The sequence below is a fragment of the Scyliorhinus torazame genome, chromosome 24 (assembly GCF_047496885.1).
Source record: "Scyliorhinus torazame isolate Kashiwa2021f chromosome 24, sScyTor2.1, whole genome shotgun sequence".
In the NCBI taxonomy this organism is placed as follows: domain Eukaryota; kingdom Metazoa; phylum Chordata; class Chondrichthyes; order Carcharhiniformes; family Scyliorhinidae; genus Scyliorhinus; species Scyliorhinus torazame.
Window position 1 is genome coordinate 30615548 of NC_092730.1, and position 15679 is coordinate 30631226.

The 15679-nt window shown below is 45.6% G+C and overlaps 5 non-coding genes across 5 annotated transcripts; 1 reads left to right on the plus strand and 4 right to left on the minus strand.

The window, feature by feature from the left end:
* Positions 1-19: 19 nt before the first annotated feature.
* Positions 20-108, minus strand: trnar-ucg (transfer RNA arginine (anticodon UCG)). The gene is given in 2 exon segments: positions 20-55; positions 72-108. It is a non-coding gene; the product is annotated as a tRNA-Arg (tRNA).
* Positions 109-1236: 1128 nt separating this feature from the next.
* Positions 1237-1308, minus strand: trnag-ucc (transfer RNA glycine (anticodon UCC)). The gene has a single exon. It is a non-coding gene; the product is annotated as a tRNA-Gly (tRNA).
* A 3054-nt stretch (positions 1309-4362) lies between these two features.
* Positions 4363-4445, minus strand: trnas-uga (transfer RNA serine (anticodon UGA)). Its single transcript has one exon. It is a non-coding gene; the product is annotated as a tRNA-Ser (tRNA).
* A 711-nt stretch (positions 4446-5156) lies between these two features.
* trnak-cuu (transfer RNA lysine (anticodon CUU)) lies at positions 5157-5229 on the plus strand. The gene has a single exon. It is a non-coding gene; the product is annotated as a tRNA-Lys (tRNA).
* Positions 5230-14611: 9382 nt separating this feature from the next.
* Positions 14612-14684, minus strand: trnak-cuu (transfer RNA lysine (anticodon CUU)). Its single transcript has one exon. It is a non-coding gene; the product is annotated as a tRNA-Lys (tRNA).
* Between the last annotated feature and the right edge of the window lie 995 nt (positions 14685-15679).

Sequence of the window (15679 nt, forward strand, 5' to 3'; positions counted from 1 at the left end):
ACCGGATTTCTGTATAAAACGACCGCGGCAGGACTCGAACCTGCAATCGCCTGATATCATTAATAGAATCACCGAAGTCAGACGCCTTATCCAGTAGGCCACGCGGCCACCGGCTGTAAAACCTGAGCTGATGTTTAGCCCACGTGAAAAAATACTGCGATTATTTGTGTTTCATTTCTGTTTTTTGATGATCCGCTCTTTCCCAGATCCCAGAAAATATAAGGGAAAGCTCCAGCTGCCGGACATGGTCATTTTCAAAGTGTAAAAGCCCTTCACTGTGTGAGCTGTGAAGATTCATGGAGGCTCGGGGACTCTCAGGCTGGCCAAGGCTCTTTATCCGGCTCCATTCACAGGAAAAGTGACTTCAGTTTCCACAATAACATCCGCTCTCTCTGAAACCCCCAAACTGAAATTCAGAGTCACCGTTAAGGTGAAGACTGCGGACTGCGGTTCCCGCTCCTGCTGTTTAATACAGATCACTATAACTGTGCAGTGAGCAGAAAGGAATTGCTGTTGTTTGTAAACATTTCTTACTGAACTCACTGTCATTCTGCATTAACAGGACGACTTTGAATCTCCTGATATTTGACAAATTTGCTCAAGCGGGTAAATATAAAATATATTATTTGCATCGTGCTTTTGAATGGAGTCATTTCGAGAACATTCCCACACAGAGAGAAATTCCTGGAACCAGCTGCAGAAAAGTTCCGTGCGCCTGACGTGATTTCAACGCAACCTTCTGATCTGGAGTCAAGCGCGCTCCCGTTGCGCCGCAAGCGCAAATTAACTCAGAGATTATTTTTATTTATTTACACTTTGACAGTGTCCTGTACATCAGCAACTGTGCGAAAGAAACGCAAAGAAGTCAGATTGAGGGATACTAAAGGGCCATGAAGTAAAGCAGCTGTACCACGTGGTTAAGGTGATGCACAATAATCCATTGTGCTCTAGACACGTGGCTTCAAATCCCATCCTCGTCTGTAACGTGTCTGTTGTGTCTCTGTTTGGTCCACTTCATGAGGGTGAAGTGAAAAAGCTGCGGCTTTTAGCTGTTGTTTGACGGCTTGTGGGTGAATAGTGGAACACTGTCCATATTGAAACCATATTAAAAATGATGAGAAAGTTACTTATTTCACTCCACTCCCTAATTGCGCCTAAATTCTGAGTTAGAAACTGATTCTCTTTCTCGGTTTGAAACTGACGAAGTCGCGCAAAAGTTCACTTCCAAATTACGACTGCGATGGCCGGAAATCGAACCTGGGTCAACTGCTTGGAAGGCAGCTATGCTCACCACTATACCACCATCGCTCACGGAAGAAATCTGAGTCATTTTGGTACTTCACATTAGTTTATAAAGTGTTCCGTGAAAAAATCCTGCTCTGCGTAGCTTATTTCCCTCCAATTTAAAATGCTCCTGAATGAATGTATCCGTGTCGCACTGCTCCCGTTCAGCCACCAGATGGCACCAGTCCACCATAAATGTATTTCACCAATTTAATTCTGATGTTCTGTGTGTCATCACATAGGACACTTACTCTGGCCTGAGACCTTACCTTGTCCTTGTGTCCGGATGCTGCCGCTTTCACCATGTTTAAGTTATCACAGAGCCCCTCCAGTGCAAGAGGAGGCTCATCGAGTCCGCTGCGGCCCTTGGCCCAATCCCCACTTAACCGGTTGATCACATCAGTGTGTCAGGATGGCCGGAAGAGAAAAAGCTGGAAAATCTCAGTAGGTCCGGAAGCATCTGTAGGGAGAGAAAAGACCGAACGTTTCGAGTCTAATGACACTTTGTCAAAGACGAGTCATTGGTCTCGAAACGTTAGCTCTTTTCTCTCCCTACAGATGCTGCTCGACTTGCTGAGATTTTGCAGCATTTTCTCTTTCGTTTCAGATTCCAGCATCGGCAGGAATTTGCTGTTACCCAATGTTTTTCCCAGTGTGGCCGAGTGTTAAGGTCGCAGACTTTTCTGAAGGCGTGGGTTCGAATCCCACCCCAGACATTGACTTTTCCTCCGTGAGGCTCCATCCATACCCGCGGGATCTCTCACCTGGAAACACAAGGGGAGCAGATACAGAGAAACAGCGACCACCTGCAAGTTCCACTCCAAGACACACACCATCCTGCGAAATATATCACCCTTTCTGTGGCTGGCTCACAATCCCGGAACTCCCTCCCTTACAGCACTGTGTGTGTACATACACCACATGGACTTGCAGCGGCTCAAGAATCACGTCACCGCCAAATTCTCAAGGGTAATACATTTTGGACAACAATTGTTGACGGATTCAGCGACACCCACATCCCGTCAAATAACTTTTAGATAATTTTGGAAAGCGAGTCCCCTGAACTCAGCTCAGAAAGTTCACTAATCACAAAGCAAATTACTTCAAATGCTGGAAATAATAAATAATAAACACAGGAAATGCTGGAAATGCTCAGAATTAAATAGCATTTGTGGGGAGAAAACTAGAAGCAGCGTTCCAGCTCTGTGATTGGATCATTTCCTTCTCCCTCAGTGTGAAATCCTGGACTCAGCTGATAAACAGCAAGATGCCAATCACCGGTCATCAGTATCAGAAACAATGAACCTTTAGGATAGCGAGGCCGAGCGGTCTGAGGAGATGGGTTTAGGTTTCAGTCTCTTTGAGGATGCGGGTGGAAATCCAACCGCTGCCAACATTTGTAGGAAAATCGGCTAAGGTGGGAAATGGAAATAAAAGTGAACGATGTTGCAAAACTCTTGCTCTTATCCCAAAAGATCTTTCCGTTACTGACATTGTTGTGTCCTGTGTAAGTCGAGCTGAACTGATTTGGTGCCGCTTGTTCTCACCTTGCATCCCGTCAGTCTCCGTATTCCAGGGACCATTTATGACATCTTCAAAAACACCCTCCCCTGCTCTCCCCATTCACCAGACGAAGGGACAATCCCCTCCGCGACCGCTGCTCCACCGCCAATATCCGCTCACTTTCTATGTGCACCTTTCTTTGCAAGTGCAGGAGATGCAACTCCTGCCTTTTTACCTCCTCCCTCCTCATTATCCAAGGGCCCAAATTCTGAGTTCGGAACTGTTTCCCTTTCTCGGTTTGAAACTCACGAAGTGGCGCAAAAATATGCAACCAGATTTTTATTGCGATGGCCGGGAATCGAAACCGGGTCAACTGTTTGGAAGGCAACTATTCTCATCACTATACCACCATCGCTCAATGACAGAACCAGAATCCAATTGGTACTTTAGATTAGCTTGATAAACTGTTTTGGAACACATTCATACTGAGCGTAAGCTATTTCACTCCAATGTAAAATGCTCCTGAATGAGAGTGTCCGTGTCGCACGGCTCCCGTTCTGCCAGGAGATGGCACCAGTCCATAATAAATGTATTTATCTCATTAATTTCTAATGTTGTGTGTGTCATTACTTTGGACACTTACTCTGGCCTGAGACCGTAACTTGTTCTTGTGTCCTGATGCTGCCGTTTTCACCCTATTTCAGTAATTGTAGAATGGGTCCAGTGCGGAAGGAGGCCATTCGGCCCATCGAGTCGATACCGACCCACGGAAAGACCACCCGACTTCGGCCCAATCGCACAATCAAGAGGCACAGATATTGACCAACTGCACCCGCTCCAAACAGATTCCCCAAATTACTGAACAAAACAAAAGCAAGCGCAACTGATCATTTAAGAAACTATGACGTTCTCTCTGAAATCAATATACCAACACCTCTTGAAGATTCGATTTGCTGTAACAATTCACTCTGAACTGTCTCAATATCAGCCGTAATTCCTTCTCAGCTCACAGACAGGCGCTGACTGGTTAAAAGTCTGCCTCACTTTTCTCGGTCCGGCTCAATAAAATCAATCACAGGCCCATGATCTGCTTTCCTCCTGTTCTCAGACACATCCACTTTGTACAAGGGCGCACTAACTGGTTTTCAGAGTAAGAGTCAGACTGCAGTCACCTCGTTCTCTCTCGATCCACTGATTCAGGACCGTCCATCACCAGGATGTATTCGTCCAAAAGAGTTGCGGTGAGATGGGGCTGAGTTTCACTGTGAATCCAATCAGTCCCCGGAGAAGCACAAAAACAGTGAGTGAGGGAGAGAGAAAGAAACAAAGAAACAGATAGAGAGATAAAATATGTTCCATTTCTACCACGATCTTTTTACCCAGAAATACATTCAGCTGAATGAAACCAAACCACGTTTCCATCTTTATATTTCGTTCAGTTTCCCCAAAAAATGTTAAATCTCTGACTGAACTCGATTAATGTTCAAACCGTTTATTTACAACCAATCGGAATTCCGATTCATTCCCGAGTCAGCCGCTTGTGCGAGGAGTTGAGCAAACATTTCGAACCACAGTCGCTGCGAGCAGGGCTCGAACCTGCGCGGTGTAACACCCACTGGACTTCAAGCCCAACACCGTTACCACTCGGCCATCGCAGCTGCGGCCAAGGTACCATTCATTAGTAATTTGGTCGATAGAATACATTCTAAAACCAGCCTGGAATCACTCCAGGAAGTTATTGCATTCAAACGATCAACGGGGCCCCGGGGTTTATGTGAGGAGGGGTTGAATCTTCGTGGAAAATGACCATTGGATTTGGAGAGAAGCCTTGAGAGACTCGAAAACCTCAGCTCCCCAAACGCACAATTCTACTGATTAAATAGATTGTGGAACAACATCAGTTACATTGGAAATATATTAGAAATTCAAATGGAACAGGACCACACTTTACAGTCTGGAAGAAAATGTAAATAATGACAGCTAGAAATTACAGAGGGAGACCTGTGCAGGCCGAACGGTCACATGATGACCTGATGACGCAACTAACATGATCACGTGTCGGGATTCCGGAGGTTCTCCCCGGATCGCGGTCAGAGCACAAGCCAGCGGGAGCTGCTCAATTATTAAGTCAGTTATTTTTTATTACAACTCCTTGGTCGCCAGTCACTGAGAGACCAGCATTTCTACATGGTGTCAGGAGTGGGCAGTATGGCAGAAGGACTCCACCGCATCAACATCCTTGTGTCATAGAATCGTACAATCACCAGCTCAGAAGGAGGCCATTCGGCCCAACGTGTCAGCACTGACCCTCCGAATGAGCACCGCAGCTACTCTCTACAGGAAGAGGTTTAATGGATAGTGCAGCACCAGCCCGGCTAGCTCAGCCGGTACAGCATTGCATTCTTAATCCCAGCGTCGTGGGTTCAATCCCCACGTTGGGCGCGTCTATATTATTAACTGAAAATATTGATGTTGAACGAACTGTTTTGACAACAGGAACACAAGGTTATGTCGCTGGACTGGGAATATAGAGGTCTGAACTACCCCTTGGTGGCAAGACTTAATAAATCTGGAATTGAAATTTCGTCTCAGGAACGGCGCAGAAAGGTTCTGCTTCAGAGGGACCATATTTCCACAACCGGAAGCACATTTGCACCATAGGTAATGATTTGACACAACCACAGTGAAGATCTGTCACCGGCAGAGTCACGGTTCCAACAGAGAGAACAGTTACACAGCAGAGAGCACAGTCACACAGCAGAGAGCTCAGTTACACAGCCGAGAGCTCAGTTACACAGCAGAGAGCACGGTTACACATCAGATAGTTCAGTTACACAGCAGAGAGCTCAGTTACACAGCAGAGAGCACGGTTACACCGCAGCGAGCACGGTTACACAGCAGAGAGCACAGTTACACAGCAGAGAGCACAGTTACACAGCAGCGAGCTCAGTTACACAGCAGAGAGCACGGTTACACAGCAGAGAGCACAGTTACACAACAGAGAGCACAGTTACACAGCAGAGAGCACAGTTACACAGCAGAGAGCTGAGTTACACAGCAGAGAGCACAGTTACACAGCAGCGAGCTCAGTTACACAGCAGAGAGCTCGGTTACACAGCAGAGAACACCGTTACACAGCAGACAGCACGATTACCCAGCAGGATATGCATTTACAAACAGGGCCTCTCTGTGTGCAGCAGAAAACACATTTTCCTCAATAACCAGTTTTTCCATCTCAGTATCTTGCTGGTTTGCACTGCACCTTTTCTGTGTGTCACTGTGTGTGTGTCCTGATGGTCTCTTTCTGCTTTTCTTTGTGTCTTTCTCTGTCTGTTACAGCCGTGCTGATGTTACGTATTAATCTCACTTTTCCCAAACAATAATTGTGATTGATCAATACAGAAAGATTTCCACACTGACATTCAATACCAATGTCTGATAGAAACTGAATCCCACCCTCACATACAGTCCCAGACATTGACTCATATTGAAGGAATCCTGCTCTCAGAACCTGTTCCAGAGACTGAGGTGCAGAGTGTTCCCTCCACTCGCGAACACTACCTGTGATTTACAGATACAGAACAAATCTCAGTCAGGTGAGTAGCAGAGTTTGATGGGTACATGTATTCCACAATCACCTTCTCTCCGCCACATAACCAGACGCAGTCGGCACTCGGTGTCTATGGTCCAGATAAGATCATAAGAACTCGGAGCAGGAGTAGGCCATCTGGCCCCTCGAGCCTGCTCCACCATTCAATGAGATCATGGCTGATCTTTTGTGGACTCAGCTCCACTTTCCGACCCGAACACCATAACCCTTAATCCCTTTATTCTTCAAAATACTACCTTTATTTTAAAAACATCTAATGAAGGAGCCTCTACTGCTTCACTGGGAAAGGAATTGCATAGGTTCACAATCCTTTGGGTGAAGAGGTTCCTCCTAAACTCAGTCCTAAATCTACTTCCCCTTATTTTGAGGCTATGCCCCCTAATTCTGCTTTCACCCACCAGTGGAAACAACCTGCACGCATCTATCCTATCTATTCCCTTCATAATTTTATATGTTACTATAAGATACCCCCTCATCCTTCTAAATTCCAACGAGTACAGTCCCAGTCTACTCAACCTCTCATTGTAATCCAACCCCTTCAGCTCTGGAACTAACCTAGTGAATCTCCTCTGCACACCCTCCAGTGCCAGTACGTCCTTTCTCAAGTAAGGAGACAAAAACTGAACACAATACTCCAGGTGTGGCCTCACTGACACCTTATACAATTGCAGCATAACCTCCGAGTCTTAAATTCCATCCCTCTAGCAATGAAGGACAAAATTCCATTTGCCTTCTTAATCACCTGTTGCACCTGTAAATCAACTTTTTGCGACTCATGCACTAGCACACCCAGGTCTCTCTGCACAGCAGCATGTTTTAATATTTTATCATTTAAATAATAATCCCTTTTGCTGTTATTCCTAACAAAATTGATAATATCACATTTGTCAACATTGTATTCCATCTGCCAGACCCTTGCCCATTCACTTAGCCTATCCAAATCCCTCTGCAGACTTCCAGTGCCCTCTGCACTTTTTGCTTTACCACTCGTCTTAGTGTCGTCTGCAAACTTGGACACATTGCCCTTGGTCCCCAACTCTAAATCATCCATGTAAATTGTGAACAATTGTGGGCCCAACACTGATCCCTGAGGGACACCACTAGCTACTGATTGCCAACCAGAGAAACTCCCATTAATCCCCACTCTTTGCTTTCTATTAATTAACCAATCCTCTATCCATGCTACTACTTTCCCCTTAATGCCATGCATCTTTATCTTATACAACAACCTTTTGTGTGGCACCTTGTCAAAGGCTTTCTAGAAATCCAGATATACCACATCCATTGGCTCCCCATTATCTACCGCACTGGTAATGTCCTGAGAAAATTCCACTCAATTAGTTAGGCACGACCTGCCCTTTATGAAGCCATGCTGCGTCTGCCCAATGGGACAATTCCATCCAGGTGCCTCGCTATTTCTTCCTTGATGATAGATTCCAGCATCTTCCATACTCCCAAAGTTAAGCTCACTATCCTATAATTACCCGTTTTCTGCCTACCTCCTTTTTAAAACAGTGGTGTCACGTTTGCTAATCTCCAATACGCCGGGACCACCCCAGAGTCTAGTGAATTTTAGTAAATTAACACTAGTGCATTTGCAATTTCCCTAGCCATTACTTTTAGCACTCCATCAGGGCCAGGAGACTTGTCACCTTTAGCCCCATTAGCTTGCCCATCGCTACCTTCTTGGTGATAACAATCCTCTCAAGGTCCTTACCTGTCATAGCCTAATTTCCATCAGTCACTGGCATGTTATTTGGGTCTTCCACTGTGAAGACCGACCCAAAAAAAATCTGTTCAGTTCCTCAGACATTTCCTCATCTCCCATTATTAAATCTCCCTTCTCATCCTCGAAAGGACCAATATTTACCTTAGTCACTCTTTTTTGTTTTATATATTTGTAGAAACTTTTAATGTCTGTTTTTATATTCTGAGCAAGTTTACTCTCATAATCTATCTTACTGTTCCTTATAGCTTTTTTGGTAGCTTTAGTAGCCCCCTAAAGATTTCCCAGTCCTCTAGTCTCCCACTAATCTTTGCTACTCTGTATGCTTTTACCTTCAATTTGATACTCTCCCTTATTTCCTGAGATATCCACGGTCGATTTTCCCTCTTTCTACCGTCCTTCCTTTTTGTTGGTCTATACCTTTGCCGAGCACTGTGAAAAATCGCTTGTAGGGTTGTCCACTGTTCCTCAACTGTTTTACCATAAAGTATTTGAAGAACTTAGCTAGTTCTTCTCTCATCCCACTGTAACCTCCTTTCTATAAGCACAGAACACTAATGTTTGATTTTACTTTCTCACCCTCCATCTGTATTTTAAATTCCACCATATTGTGATCGCTCCTTCCGCGATGATCCCGAACTAAGATCCTGAATAAATCCTGTCTCATTACACAGGACCAGATCTAGGACCGCTTGTTCCCTAGTAGGTTCCATTACATACTGTTCTAGGAAACTGCCGCGGATACATTCTATAAACTCCTCCTCAAGGCTGCCTTGACCGACCTAGTTAAACCAATCGACATGTAGATTAAAATCCCCCATGATAACTGCTGTACCTTTTCTACATGCATCAGTTATTTCTTTGTTTATTGCCTGCCCCACCATACCTCAGGAATTTGAATCATAGAATAGAATCATAGAAGTTTACAGCATGGAAACAGGCCCTTCGGCTCAACCGCCCAGTTTTTACCATTAAGCTAGTCCCAGTTGCCCGCACTTGGCCCATAACCCTCTATACCCATCTTACCCATGAAACTATCTAAATGCTTTTTAAAGGACACAATTGTACCCGCCTCTACTACTACCTCTGGCAGCACATTCCAGACACTCACTACCCTCTGAGTGAAGAAATTGCCCCCCTTGGCCCTTCTGAATCTCTCCCCTCTCACCTTAAACCTATGCCCTCTAGTTTTAGACTCCCCTACCTTTGAGAAAAGATGTTGACTATCTACCTTATCTATGCCCCTCATTATTTTATAGACCTCTATAAGATCACCCCTAAGCCTCCTACGCTCCAGGGAAAAAAGTCCCAGTCTATCCAGCCTTTCCTTATAACTCGAACCATCAAGTCCCGTTAACATCCGAGTAAATCTTTTCTGCACTCTTTCTAGTTTAATAATATCCTTTCTATAATAGGGTGACCAGAACTGCACACAGTATTCCAAGTGTGGCCGTACATTCTCTCTTGCACCATCTCTCGAGCCACGCATTCATCCTATCTATCCTCACATTGCTACTCTGACTAGCTCGTGGCACTGGTAGCAATCCTGAGATTACTACCTTTGAGGTCGTACTTTTTAGTTTACTTTCTAACTCCCTGAATTCAGCTTGTAGGACCTCGTTCCGTTTTTTACCTATATCATTGGTGCCTATGTGCACCACGACTGCTGGCTGTTCACCCGCCCCCCCTCCCCCTCCAGGATGTCCTGCAGGCACTCCGAGACATCCTTTGCCCTTGCACCAGGGAGGCAACATACCATCCTGGAGTTTCGATTGTGTCCGCAGAACCGCCTGTCTATTCCCCTTACGATTGAGTCCCCGATCACTATAGCCCTGCCATTCTTCTTCCTGCCCGGCTGCGCAGCTGAGACAGCCACGGTGCCATGAACCTGGCTGCCGCTGCCTTCCCCTGGTGAGCCATCTCCCTCAACAGTATCCAAAGCGGTATATCTGTTTTGCAGGGAGATGACCGCAGGGGACACCTGCACTGCCTTCCTACTCTTGCTTGGTCTTTTGGTCACCCATTTTCTATCTCCTTCAGTACCTTTCACCTGTGGTGTGACCAACTCGCTAAACGTTGTTTTAACAAGGGTTTTAGAGACAAATAGCAGAATATTGCACAATGTCATGGTACAAGACGTAGGAGCAGAAGTAGGCCATTCAGCCCATCGAATATGCTCCGTATTGCAATGAGATCATGATTGATCTGATATGATATGGCGTGTTATAATATCATACGGTGGCACGTTGTCACAGTGGCTACCTCACAGCTCCAGCGATCCGGGTTCAATTCCAGCCTTTGATCACTGACTGTGTGGAGTTTGCACTTTCTCTCCGTGCCTGTGTGGGATTCCTCCGGGTGCTGCGATTTCCTCGCACAGTCCAAATGTGTGCTGGTTAGGTGGAGTGTACATGCTAAATTGCACCTTGGTGTTCAGAAGGTTGGGTGGTGTTACATGGATGTGATGGGGACATAGGGTCTCTGTCAGAGGGTCGGTGCCGAGTCGATGGGCACAATGGCCTCCTTTCAGATTTTAATGATTTCATGAGAACCCTCATGTCCACTTTCCCTGGTTTTTATCTTTGGATTTCATGATGAACCTTTAAAACCAACATTCCAACCAAGCCTCAGGTACCAGTAACTCCTCAATGGTCGTTCATTTTCCGGCTGTCAATCATTTGGTCAGTCTGAGTGACGTCACAGCCTGGAAATATCACACATTGATCCAGTTCTAAAGTAAATTTATTCGCTCTAGTCCCTGATGACCATAGGCTGCTTTCCCCTTTGAGGGTGAGATCTGACTGGTGGTGATGATTGGCCTTAGGATCACCATACCTCAGGCGAGGAGCAATAATAATAATAATAATCTGTTATTGTCACCAGTTGGCTTCAATGAAGTTACTGTGAAAAGCCCGAGTCACCACATTCTGGCGCCGGGAGGCTGGAACGGGAATTGTGAGAAGGCGGGCTTTTCATGATTCAGTTCTCGTATAACCGTCTGATCTGAATTTAATTTATCTGGTGTTCTCGCTGCTAATCGTGTCTCACAGTGAGGCAAACCTCACTGATTGGATAGACAAGTGATCATTCTTCAGTCTTGTCATGGCCGGACCCGCTGAATATGGAGGCATATCCTGTGTGGCAGGATTTAGCTCCAACTCAATCTATAAGTTTGTGGATGATACGACTGTGGTGGGTCAGATCGCAAGCAATGACAAATCAGATACAGAAGGTAGATAAATCACTTGGTTGCATAGTGTACCTAAAACAGCCTGTCTCAAAATGTCGGAAAGATCAAGGAACTGATCATCGACGCCAGGAAGCGTTGCACAACACACACACCCATCTGCATCAATGGCTGCGAAGTGGAGATGGTGGATAGCATTACATTTCTGGGGGTCACCATCACCAACAGTCTGTCCTGGTCCACTCATGTTGATGCAACAGTCTAGAAAGCCCAGCATCGTCTCTACCTCCTACGGAAGGAGAGGAAATTCGTCATGTCTGCATCAACTCTCACAAACGTCTACAGATGTACCACAGAGAGCATCCTATCGGGCTGCATCAAAGCTTGGGATCGCAACTGCTCGGCCCAAGGTCGCAAGAAACTGCAGTGTGGTGACATCAGCCCAACGTATCACACAAGCTTGCCACCCGCACAGTGATTCTGTCTACAACTCCCGCTGCCGCAGGACAGCAGACAACATTATCAGTGACCCTCCCACCCAGGTTTTACCTTTTTACTGATTATTCCATCAGGCAGAAGGTACAGAAGTCTGAAGACCCGCACATCCAGACATAGGAACAGCTTCTTTCCCACAGCTACTAGACTCAACAACAACTCTCCCTCATACTGATCTGTTCCCTGTAAGAACACTATTCACGACGCCCTATGCTGCTCTTGCTCATGGGTTTGCTTTGTTTGGCCCCTTGTTCTGCACTGCAACCAATCACTGTTTGTCCATGTACGATTTGTCAATGTACTCTGTCGATTATACTTTTTCTGTCTACTACCTATGTAATGTGTATGTTCCCTTGGTAGCAGAAAAATACTTTTCATGGGACAATAAATCAAATCAAAGTGGTTCCTCTCTCACTACCCGATCAATTCATCTCAATCAGAACAAGACTGAATTTCGAATTCTCGCTTTTCCAACACAACTCGCTGCAATCTGGCCTGACAACTTGGACTGGATTGTCACATCAGTTACTGCAGATAAATCTTGGAAAAATTAGTCCCACTTGCGAGCAAATAGCGGATGAAAAACCGACGAAGCTGGAATTCGAACGCATGCGTAGAAAGCACAATGGATTAGCAGTCCATCGCCTTAACCACTCGGCCACCTCAACCCACAAGTGCATACGTCAAAAAGTCTTAATTCGTTTTGCATCCATGAATTGATGGAAAATATCCGCCTCTTTGCCTTCAGCCCGATGTTCAATGTTGGAAATGCAGATTTTGTCAGTAAAATGAATTCCCATCACATTCAGGGACTTTTGTGAATGTACTGATGGGAAACACTTCAATATTATTTCCAAGATGTTTCCACACAATGTGAAAGGCCCCCGCTGAAAGACTGGAATCAACCAGCATTTGACAGCAAAAACAAACGCTCCCGGCTTCACAGAGGAATCCGTCGATCATCGGAACACACACTTCACGATGGACATTTTCTGATCATTGAGTTACAGGTATCTACTCCTGCCTGGTTTCATGCCCCAGGAAATAGAGATTATATTCTTTCAGCGAGTCGTGAAAGTATACTTGGAGCAGATTAATGATAAATTATTGTGTTGGGATGAGACTATTCCTGGTAGAAAGGTAAACTTTTCAGAAAGTGCCTCAATATTCAGCGGGTCCGTCCATGACAAGACTGAAGAACGATCACTCGACTATCCAATCGGTGACGTTTGCCTCAGCGTGAGACAATATTAACAGAGTGAGAACCAGGTTAATTAGATTCTGATCACACGGTTACAATAGCTCTGAATCAGGAAAACCCCGCCTTCACAGCCTTGCCCCTCGCCAAAGGTGTGGTGATCCTCAGGTTAATTCACCATCAGTCAGATCTCACCCTCAAAGGGGAACGCAGCCTATGGTCATCAGGGACTAGAGCGACTTAATTTACTTTAGAACTGGATCAATGTATGACATTTCCAGGATGTGACTTCCTCAGACTGACCAAATGATTGACAGCCGGGAAATTAACGACCATTGAGGAGTTACTGGTACCTGAGGTTTGGTTGGAATGTTGGTTTTAAAGGTTCATCATGAAATCTAGAGATAAAAAGCCGGGAAAGTGGACATGAGGATTATCATGTAATCATTAAAATGTAAAAGGAGGCCATTCGGCCCATCGACACGGCACCGACCCTCTGAAAGAGCCCCTATGTCCCCACCACATCCCTGTAACACCATCCAACTTTTTGAACACTAAGGGGCAATTTAGCATGGACACTCCACCTAACCCGCACACATTTGGACTGTGCGAGGAAATCGCAGCACCCGGAGGAAATCCACACAGTCAGTGACCAAAGGCTGGAATTGAACCCGGATCGCAGGCGCTGTGAGGTAGCCACTGTGACAAGGTGCCACCGAATGTGGTCAATACACGTTATATATCAGATCAAGCATGATCTCATTGCAATACGGAGCATATTCGATGGGCTGAATGGCCTACTTCTGCTCCCCCTGATATTGTGTAAATGAGTTCCGGTTCTTGTGTAAAACTCTTGTTAAAATAACACAGACACCGCGTGTCGACTGCATCTGATTATCTGGCGCAGAGAAGGTGATTGCGGAATACATGACGTACCCATCAAACTCTGCTACTCACCTGACTGAGATTTGTTCTGTATCTGTAAATCACAGGTAGTGTTCACGAGTGGAGGGAACACTCTGCACCTCAGTCTCTGGAACAGGTTGTGAGAGCAGGATTCCTTCATTATGAGTCAATGTCTGGTACTGTATGTGAGGGTGGGATTCAGTTTCTATCAGACATTGGTACTGAATGTCAGTGTGGAAATCTGTCTGTATCTATCAATCACAATTACTGTTTGGGAAAAGTGAGATTAATACGTTACGTCAGCACTGCTGTAACGGACACACAGAAAAGCAGTAAGAGACTATCAGGCCACACACAATGACACAGAAAAGGTGCCGAGGTGGAGAAGGCCCTGTTTGTAAATGTATATCCCGTGCTCTCTGATATGCAACTGTTCTCTCTCTGTCGTGGAACCGCGAGTCTACCGGGGACAGATCTTCACTGTGGTTGTGTCAAATCATTCCCTGTTGTGGAAACATGATCCGTCTGAAGCAGAACCTTTCTGCGCCATTCACGAGACGAAATTTCAATTCCAGATTTATTAAATCTTGTCACCAAGGATTAGTTCAGACCTCTAAATTCCCAGTCCAGCGACATAACCTTGTGTTCCTGTTGTGAAAACAGTTCATTCAGCATCAATATTTTCAGATAATAATATAGACACGCCCAACGTGGGGCTCGAACCCACGACGCTGGGATTAAGAGTCCCATGCTCTACCGACTGAGCTAGCCAGGCTGGTACTGCACTATCTCTTAAACCTCTGCTTGAGGAGAGTAGCTGCGGTGCTCATTCGGAGGGTCACTGATGACTCGTTGGGCCGAATGGCCTTCTGCGCTGGACATTCTACGATTCTATGATCCAAGGATGTTGATGCGGTGGAGTCCTTCTGCCATACTGCCCACTCTTGACACCATGTAGAAATGCTGCTCTCTCAATGACTGGCGACCAAGGAGTTGGAATAAAAAATAACTGATTTAATAATTGAGCAGCTGCTCCTGGCTTGTGCTCTGACCGCGATCCGGGGAGAACAGCCGGAATCCAGACACGTGATCATGTTAGTTGCGTCATCAGGTCATCAGCTGACCGTTCGGCCTGCATAGGTCTCCTTCTGTGCTGTTATTTCTCGATTCCATCATTTTAATTTTCTTCCAGACTGGGAAGTGTGGTCCTGTTCCATTGGAATTTCTAATATATTTCCAATGTAACTGATGTTGTTCCACAAACTATTTAATCAGTGGAATTGTGCGTTTAGGGAGCTGAAGTTTTCGAGTCTCTCAAGGCTTCTCTCCAAATCCAATGGTCATTTTCCACGAAGATTCAACCCCTCCTCATATAAACCCCGGGGCCCCGTTGATCGTTTGAATGGAATAACTTCCTGGAGTGATTCCAGGCTGGTTTTAGAATCTTTCTATCGACCAAATTGATGTTGAATGACGCAGCAGTGATGGCCGAGTGGTTGGACTTCAAATTAAATAGGGTTTTCCCGCGCAGATTCGAATCCTGCTCGCAGCGACTGTGATTCGAAATGTGTGTTCAACTCCCCCGAGAAACTGCTGACTCGAGAATGAATCGGAATTTCGGTTGGTTGTAAGTTAACGGTATGAACATTTATCGAATTTATCGAACGCCAAAAAGGCCGTTGTGCCGGCATTCTTACAGCCGCCCATTATCTCGGTGGCAGTGCTGATCATTGGAATTGCCATCGGTTCCAACACTGGCTGCACCATCGA